The sequence below is a fragment of the Microplitis mediator genome, chromosome 8 (genome assembly GCF_029852145.1).
Source record: "Microplitis mediator isolate UGA2020A chromosome 8, iyMicMedi2.1, whole genome shotgun sequence".
NCBI classification, from domain to species: Eukaryota; Metazoa; Arthropoda; class Insecta; order Hymenoptera; family Braconidae; genus Microplitis; species Microplitis mediator.
The window spans coordinates 23,530,800-23,540,586 of record NC_079976.1 but is presented as its reverse complement, the minus strand read 5'-3'; the positions used below and the strand labels follow the sequence as shown (position 1 = coordinate 23,540,586).

Below are 9,787 nucleotides of genomic sequence, written 5' to 3'. Positions count from 1 at the left end.
CTTAATTACTAGATTTTATAGCCAAAAAATAGAGGTGAACTAGAGAAATTAGTATACATTTTTCGACCAAGGATTATTGGTTCGTAACGTTTCGTGCTCAGTACCTCAATTTTGTATCCCCCGGAGTGAATTGCATTCACTATACATAAAGTTCATATTCATACGAAAATCTATCTATAAAATCCATTGAATTTTATGTGAATTTTTAAATAGGGTGGATTAATAGGGGAGAGGAAGGCAGAGTGGGCCCCTTAAGGAAATAATCATAATATCATTCATTTTTTTTACGTGTTTACTTCGGTATCAGGCGTCTTGATCCTCCGACAAAATATCCCCGACAAAATATCTCAAAAAAAAATATCCCTGGACAAAATGTCCCCGACAAAATATCCCTATGACAAAAAAACCCCGACAAGTTATCCTTCGAATTCGTTATAGTTTTCGTTATATGTTGGTCTAATGTCGGATAAACCCTGCATAAAAAATCCGATAGATTCTTATAGCTGTATGTATAAGGCCCAATACTGAACTATAGCACTTCTCATAGAATTCATTCCATCTTATAAAATTTCTATGAGAATTTATGAGAATCTATCGGATTCTATGAGATTTTCTAAACAGGGAACACACACAAAAACCATGATAAAAGGGCGCAACACTATTACCCGCGTTTGCGTTGGCCTATTACCTAGCAAACATACACAAAAACCATGATTATACCTTGATTGAAATACTTGGCTTAGACTAGGACACATTGACAAAGACACAAAAAATTTTCTAATCACACACAACAGTACTTTACCAAGAGCATATGCATTACCTAAAATTCATAAACCCAACATGCCTTTTCGAATTATCATTTCATCAGTAAACTCTCCGATATACAATCTAAACAAATGGTACACCAACATTTTAAGTCAAACAAGAAAAAAACAACCTTCTGCTGTTAAAAATAGTTTTGAATTTAAGAAAGAAATAGACAAACTTAACAACATTCCTTCAGATTACATTCTAATATCCCTAGACGTAGTCTCATTATTTACAAACTTACCATTAAAACTAGTTAAAGCAATTTTAAGAAAAAACTGGGATAGAATATCAAAACATACTAAATTACCGAAAACACATTTTTTTAAGGGTTTAGATTTGTGTTTAGACAATTCTTACTTTACATTTCAAAATACTATTTGCAAACAAAAATTTTTTTTTTTTTTTTCTTTTAATATTTGGTGGTTTATCGTGTTATTCAAAAACTCCGGCTATTTAGGATTAATTGTCGGGAATTTTTTGTCGTGGGGATATTTTGTCCGGGGATATTTATTTTGGGGATATTTTGTCTGGGGATATTTTGTCGGGGATATTTTGTCGGGGGATCAAGAATCATGGAACCGTTTACTTCTTTTTAGACCCTTGATACTTATTTTAACTTCATTATGTTGCGTCCATTAAAAATGGAAAATCGAAAATTAGGGGCAAAGTGGGCCCTCCAAAAATTTCGAATTTGATATTCTTTATTCTTTACACGTGTGATACTTGCGAATAACTATAAAACAATTGTATTATAATAATATAAAAGTCATTTCATAGTCTGCAGCGATATAACTTTAAAGCGTAATTTTATTATCTTTGGCTTTCTTAATAAATTATATTCAATAAACAGATTTGGTGGTCTATTTAAGCCCTCATTGTATAAGAAATTTCGATCAGCTTATTCTGATTATCCGTTCGAACTTATTCGCGTATAAAAAATCGTGAGGGGCCCACTTTGCCCTCTCGGGCCCATTTTCCCCCCATGGGCCCACTTTGCTGTAATTAAGTTATTTTTTTTACGACAACGTGAATGATCATATTATTCACTCATGGTTCTGCTTTTACTTATATGCCAACAATTATAAGGCTATAAACTTTTTACGACAGGGACGTGAATGCTAATGTGACCTAGACTTTTATGACAGGTCTTCTCCGAACTGTTTGTTCATTGGTAGTTTAATTATGTAATCGCTAAAAATAGTATTGACGTTAGCACAAGCACGGTTAACCCATCTAACTTTTGAAACTTTAGTATCAACTCTAGACCAGTGAGAATGAGGCCTAAGAAATAATTTCCTCGTAATGTCTAATTATACATCATTTTCTAACGGAACCATTATTCCCGGTTGATGATACAACACTTGGCTTCCATGAAGAAGGCGAGTAAGTAGAACAGGTAACAACCAGAATATTGCAATAGAACCAGTAGATGTTAGCTTCTGTGTTACCGTGTAATATAGACTTAAGATCAAAACCTAACCATGAGGTACGGGCATCAGTCATGTTGTAACTTACATTATACCATCTTATACTACACATACTCATGGGCTGTAGCAGTGATGGTATCGGACCGGGATTGTTCCGTCTATGGCGGATTCACAAAGTAAGAGCTCCAATAGTAGATACCACCGGTCCGGGTCGAGTTAGGCAGAGGAAAAAGTTTACATTAACTAAATATATATTGGTTTTTACAAAGTCATGGTATAGATGATGTTAATATATTTAAAATTAATAATATAAGTGGGTTTTTTGGTATCGGTATTCGGGACCTCATTAGCAACAATGCTTCATTGTCTCAACGAATAAGGCAAATCGACCAAAAATGCCTTTCAACGTACGTACAATCGGCATTGTGGTTTTCCTGTTTTTTTCAGGAGCATTGTACCTATTTCATATTCACCTGTTTTTATCATATTTCCTGGCATCCACACTTTGAAATTAGGCTATTAGGCTACATGCCAAATGCCGTAGGTGCCGGAAGTCTACGTAATTTGCATCATTATAAAATATTATTATAAAAACGCTGACGTGAGTGGAAGTGATTGTCACCATATTTTTAATGGTCATAATATTGATATGGCGTGTTCTAATTATACTGGGAAACCATTATAAATACTCACTTTTCCTAAGCATTCATTCAGTCCCAATCTGCGACCCGAGTCACACAAGACCTAACAATACTCTTTTTAAAATGGGTTTACATTGTTCTATAAACCAATCCCATAAAAACTGTGTTACTCCTACCCAAAAGCGTAACGTCCATAAAGTTTTGAAGCGAAAACATCAACAAGTAAGGCAAGGGATAGTGGCATTTTCGTGCAGAATCTCTCTGGAAAATAAGAATGAGAAGAAGAACAGATATCCTGATCCGCCCTGCTTTGATTACAACTGGGTGGTCCTTCCATTTTGGAAGGGTCTCGACGACTACATCAATGCTAGCTACGTCGACGGACACATCATCAAGAGAAGATTTATCTGTTCCCAGGGTCCATTGCAAAAAAACAGCCCACGACTTCTGGCGAGCTGTGTATCAAGGCCGCGTTCGTGTTATCGTCATGCTCACCAAGACCTATGAAAATAACAAACAAAAGTGCTACCTACATTGGATTCCTTACAAAGGATTCACCGTGACCTACGGTAAGCTTAAAATAAAGACCAACAAAATAAAAAGCTTCGGCAACTATAAGGTGACAACTTTGCGTCTCACTAATACTAATACTGAACCGTATTCGACATCAAGCATTTCGCTTGCAACGACTGGCCTCAGGATGGCGTTCCGTCAGATGTGAAAAACTTCCTGGAGTTCGTCTTGGTAGTAAGGCGTGTTGACTCAGAGGCTAAAGTTCAGGTCTTAAGTGAAAATCATGAGAGAAAGTCTTCTATCTTGGTGCATTCCAGCGCAGGTCTCGACCGGGCGCCAGCGTATTGTGCGATAGATATATGTATTTCTAAGTACATCGGAACTGCAATCATACGGTTGTCAACAATGTTGCGTGATCTTCGTAGGCAGAAAAACAATTGTCTCTCATTAGCTACGCAATACATGTTCTGTTATTTTACAGTGCTCCAGTTCGTTATGTCAACGGCTTGTTAGATAAAATACAGTTATTTGATGTTCACAGTGTAATTTTAGTAGATTGTAAGTAAACATTAGTTAATTAGGGTAAGTTTGGTCGTAAATCTGGTGTGTTTAATCTTATAACTTACTTTTATTTAGAATAGATCGCCCATATGTTGCTAATTATTGTCTATGATAAATTTGTTCACAATTTTAATTACACATTAAAAAAGCTATAGAATCTCATCTCAATCCATCTTCGGGAGAATTATTATTATTAATAATAATAATTAGCTAGTATATCAAGGCTACTAATTATTGAGTATATATTGAATTGTTGCTCGCGTGTTATTAATTATAAATTAATTATCGCGTCATTAACCGCTATCGACCACGTGTCGAATTTATACGCGTATTCTTTTACAGTCGCATTCGCTATCGCGCATCTTGCAGTTGCATTCGCTATTAAGTATTTTTCTTACAGTTATTCAGTGTACATATTGTTAAATAAAGATCTATTCTATTATCTGTAATTTTTGTGTTAATTGTTAGTTATTGAATTAACCACACCTACACCAGAATCCCAAGGTACATTCGCTCATTTTACAAAGATTGATGAGCAAAAGTCTACGGATGTTCTTGGACAGATTTGTATATATATATATATATATATATATATATATATATATATATATATATATATATATATATATATATATATATATATATATATATATATATATATATATATATATACTCCCCCTTCATTAACTACTAATATAAGAATGGAATAAAGTAAATAATTTTAATTAACTTTTAATAAGAAAAATATATGTTGATTCTAACCATGAATGAAATATTTCATCCTCACAAAATCTAATCCTAGTAGTTATTATTATCAATCTTATTATTGAAGTGTACAGTATTCAAATTGATGTTGTTATTACCCGGGAAAAAATGATCAAAGCTGATCAGATATGAAAAATGACCAGGCCTGATCATCCATGAACATTTTTTTCTGGGTATCTAATACCATCATGACATAGGTATAAAGCTCATTTTTTTTCCGTGCCAAAAGCTTATTAATAAAATATTAAAATTTCTTATATTATTATATTAGTAACGAAGAAGGGGGGAATATATATATATATATTGTGACTGGGATGAGGTTTATAGGATCTTAATCACTACGTTAATTAATTTATCTGACTCCAATTATCAATGTTCACGAAATAATAAATAATCAGTTTCATTTAATGAATTATATTATACAAGGTAATGCTGGACGCATTAGATATGTATTGGCTAGTTGCCGTGTATCTCTCTATTGTACGTGTGTGTACTGTGTACTGAGTGTACTGTTGCTACCGAATATCGAATCGGCGAGTGGAAAAATACTCGGCGATTGATGATTCACGGACTTATCCGAAATTATGAATTTTAATAACATAAGTAGTGACGTAGTTGCTACATATATATATATATATATATATATATATATATATATATATATATATATATATATATATATATATACACCCTCTCTTTACGAAGACTAATATAAAGAAAAATCATTGAAAAATAATTATCTCGTAGTAAATACACCAATGAGAAAGAATTAATTATTTTAAATAAATTGAACGTTTTGTCATTTATTTATGACTTCATCAGAAGCTAAGAATTAAAGGCAAAATAATTGACAATTATAACGAATGACGATTGATTTGAAATTGGCTTATGTTGACTTTCTAAACAGGCATTGAAAATTGTACTTTTAATGCAGATGCCATGGAAAATAAAATATTTGATCAAGACATAATTGAAATTGAATATAGATGAATTTGTTCAATATTTACGTTCAACCTTCAAAAAGCTATTGAAATTTTGATGCAAACTGAATTATTAGGCTACGAATAATTCGAAAAGAAATACGCGTTTTGTATATTCCGGTCACAAAATTTCTCGTCAACCAATCAACCGATTTAACTATGTCTTATGGCAACTGGAAAGGCTGACATGATTTATCAACTTGATATTGGTTTATTTTCAATAATATCAAATAATTTAGATCTTCGGTGCTCATTAGGTTTAGAAATCGATTCTTTAGTTATTTCTAAGTTATTGAAAAATGAAACACTAACCTAATTTTTTTTTTCTTCGAAATACCTCAAAATCTATTGGACTTATTGATTTCACATTTCTGTGAAGAGTTAGTTCAATAGGCCTTCCTAATAAACGTGGATTGATTTTGATCACATCATCTGTTTGTAAGAAATTGGTAGGGGGGAAAGGTTTCAAGGTTAGGGAATATAAGAGTTTAGAGTTTGAGACTTTTATGAGTTTTAGCAAGTTAATGTGAAAGCTTTGAGTTTATTACTGAATGTTGAACTGTACAATCCGTTGTAATAGGTACCTATCCAAGAAAGAGCTCGAAAACAGCGGGAAGTTTAGGGGCTGGCCCGCAAGGTCAACCGATAGACAGATTTTGTTTCGTAGTTTTAACTGAAAAAACAAAAAAAAAAAATTTTACATGAAAGAAAAGGCAAGAGATATATATAGTTTATTGAGATACAGATGTATACTGTTATGCTGTCAATATATGACTGACTGACTCTAGTCGCGCTTCTGTAAAACAAGAGAAGAAGGGATTTGGTTTCTAGTTATTCAGATATTTTAAAAGATCAGTTTCACATTCGTTACAACATATATCACTGTGTAACTATTATGAGGAATCATATTTTAACAAAAACTTACAGAACATTCTTTATTCCAGTCTTTTCTGGTAGTGATTTATCGATGAATACTACAATTAGTTTGGGCAATATTTAAACTATTCGTTTATCAATGTTATCATCGTCAGGCAGCTTATTACATAAATTTTATGTTCATACTTTTTATAACGATCAAAGTGACTAACAATGAATCACAAATTCATAAGAGTTCGTTGTCCTTTCATATTCACTATTATTTCAAAAGAACATTTATTATTTAAACTGAATTCGAGAGCAAAATGTTTGATGTTATCGTATAGTAGTGACATTAACTTAAAAAAAAAAACAACACAATCAACTAAAATTTTTTTGTAAATTTATTGTATGGTTCTAGTTTTTCGAAAATTAATCATTCTAAAAACAAAAGTTTTCGAGAGTTCGATACTGATGTAATTTCGATCGAAAGTATAATTTACTAAGCTTGACGTTGAATTTTAAAGTACTTAACTACTTTGAAACGCTCAACTCATTTGAAGTAGATTCCAGAATATTGATCTCAAATTAAAAAATCATTATTAATATCTAGGCTTGCCATAAATCCAGATTTGATCTTGTTGAAGTTCATGTCGAATCAGAGTGTTTTGTATATTTGGGTTTTTGATTTGTCTAAAAATGTATTGCCTATCAAATAAATCCATATGGGATTATATGGGAATCCATAGAAATCCATATAGGAAAGTATGGACTTATACAAAAATCCATAGGAATAAATATAGGAGTGTATGGGCTTACATAAAAATCCATGTAGGATACCATGGGTACCTGGATTCTCATTTGGAAATCCATGTACGAAATTATGTGTATCTCGATTCCCATATGGGAACTTCACCCAGAAAACTGGGAACCCCAATTCTCATGTAAGAAACCCATATAGGAAACTGTGGGTATCTGGAAACCCATATAGAAACTTGAATATGTAGATTTTTTTGTGGAAAAGTCATTAAGGAATCTGGGGTTCTATATAAGTATTTTCTGAGAACTTACGGTATCTGAATTTCTATGCCTATCGTATGTTGGTACGCGTATATGAATGAAAGAACGAATTTATACTCTATTGCACTGAAAAAAAAAAATTTTGTCATAACAAAAGTCAGCTAATAATTCAGCAGGAATATCCAAAAAACCTATAAATTTGAAATTTTTTTTTCTTTATTTTAGTAAACGTGTGGTTCATTTTTTTATCTGAGCTTAGATAATTTCTTATCTCATCATTATCTTAAACTTAATTTCGGTGACGTCAATTGTATTATATGCGTACCGTTTACAACATTAATATTTTAATATGCCCAAAATTTGTGCTCTCTGTTTTGCTGAAATAGAACATCCAGTCGATAAACTTATCACGGGAGCAAAATGTAAACATTCGTTTAATCGTTCATGTCTTGCTGTCAAACTTACTGTTGATAACACGCATGATATCTACGACTTAATACGAACAACTTGTCCAGCATGTGATGTAACTGATGACGGTGCCATTAGCCTGCTCAACGCGATTAACAAAAAACTTGATGGACTAGATTCTTCTAAAAAAAAAATCGGTCTGTCAGTTGACCCTGCGGGCCAGCCCCAAAACTTCCCGCTGTTTGAAAGCTCGTTAAACTCGAAAACATTATCTTGATTACATTTTCGAGCTCTTCGAGCTCGCAAATACTTTTGTATGCCATTGTTTTGTAAAAAACCATTTTTTAGCATTTTCTTCTCCCACGATATCTCGCGAACGAATTAACCGATTTTGATGGTTGAGGTGGCATTCGACGCGGCTTATAGAGTTTCAGAGCTGATTAGATTTTGAAATCAATCTATCGAGTAAATTAAAAGTTATCCAAATAAAACATTTTCGAAAAAATTTTATTTTTGAAATATCTCTGAACGCACTCTACCGATTAAGTTCAATTCCTTACAGCTTCAAGATATTGACAAGCTTCGTCGAATGACACCTTGAAGTTCAAAATCGGTTCATCCGGTCAAAAGATACAGGTATTTACATACGTGTGTACATACATACATACATACACTCGGACATCATCTTAAAATTAGTCAAAATAAATTCCTAGAAGCTCAAAACGTCAAGATCTCTAAGAAATTCGATTTTCGTAAATCGGACCGAAACCAATAACTTCTCGAATTTTTGAAAATTCACAATTTTCTTAGCGGGAAGTTTAAAAAGTAGAGGATAGGTCTTTTTGAGGTTTTCCGAAAAATCAAGTTTAGGGGTTGAACGACCCCGAAGTCTATCTACATTGACCAACAAAAAAACATCGATGTTTTTATTAGCTTTGGTTTTAATTCGTCGTGAATTATTTTTTCATACATTTTAGCAGTGAGGGCATCATTTTGATATGATTTATTAATATTATACTTACATTTTGGCTTCCCGCTAAAAAAATCAAAGATTTTCGAAAAATTCGGGAAGTTAATGTCTTCACCCTATCATCAGATGTCGGCGTTTCTAGGTCCTAGGAAGTAACTCTGACTATTTTCAGAATTATGTCCGAGTGTTTTTATGTCTGTATGTGTGTGTGTGTGCGTGTGTTTGTGTGTGTGTGTGTGTGTGTGTCAGTGTGAGTGTATGGATGTAAACTCTTTATAGCTTTTCAAATTGCTATTTTATACTTGCAATATGAATATTTTTCACGAAACACAAGCCTGTCTTAAACTGAAACAAATGATATTGTATTCATCACTGAGAGCCCGATAAAGTACTTGCAGAGAATAAAAAAAACCATGTCTACTTTTTCTTCCAAACTGTATCTAAATTTATATGAAGCCTATCGATTTGTCAAGAAATAATTATTCACTAAGAAATATTCTCTAGACATCCAACATATCCCAGTGAACTTACACACTCACATATACATCGACATTTAGTATGCAAATTATTGGTGGACCTATACAATCGTCTTTTTTTTTGCTACAACCTGCATACAGCAGACAAGAAAAAATCTATTCTCGGTATATAAATTCAGTGAAGGGTTAATAACATTTATTCTTATATTTTCACTGTTCATATAAAATTTATCCACTATTGATCACTTATATGAATAATAAATGTAAGGGTTACATGACATTATAAATAAATAATGAGCTTGAAGAATACGCAGGTGCATTTTATTAAAGCAAAAAAAAAGTAATCTTTCGGCAGCGACTT

General features: G+C 32.6%; 1 pseudogene; it reads left to right on the top strand.

Annotated features, from left to right (window-relative positions):
- The first annotated feature begins 3,001 nt into the window (after positions 1-3,001).
- LOC130672965 (tyrosine-protein phosphatase non-receptor type 9-like) lies at positions 3,002-3,904 on the top strand (annotated as a pseudogene).
- The last annotated feature ends 5,883 nt before the right edge of the window (positions 3,905-9,787 follow it).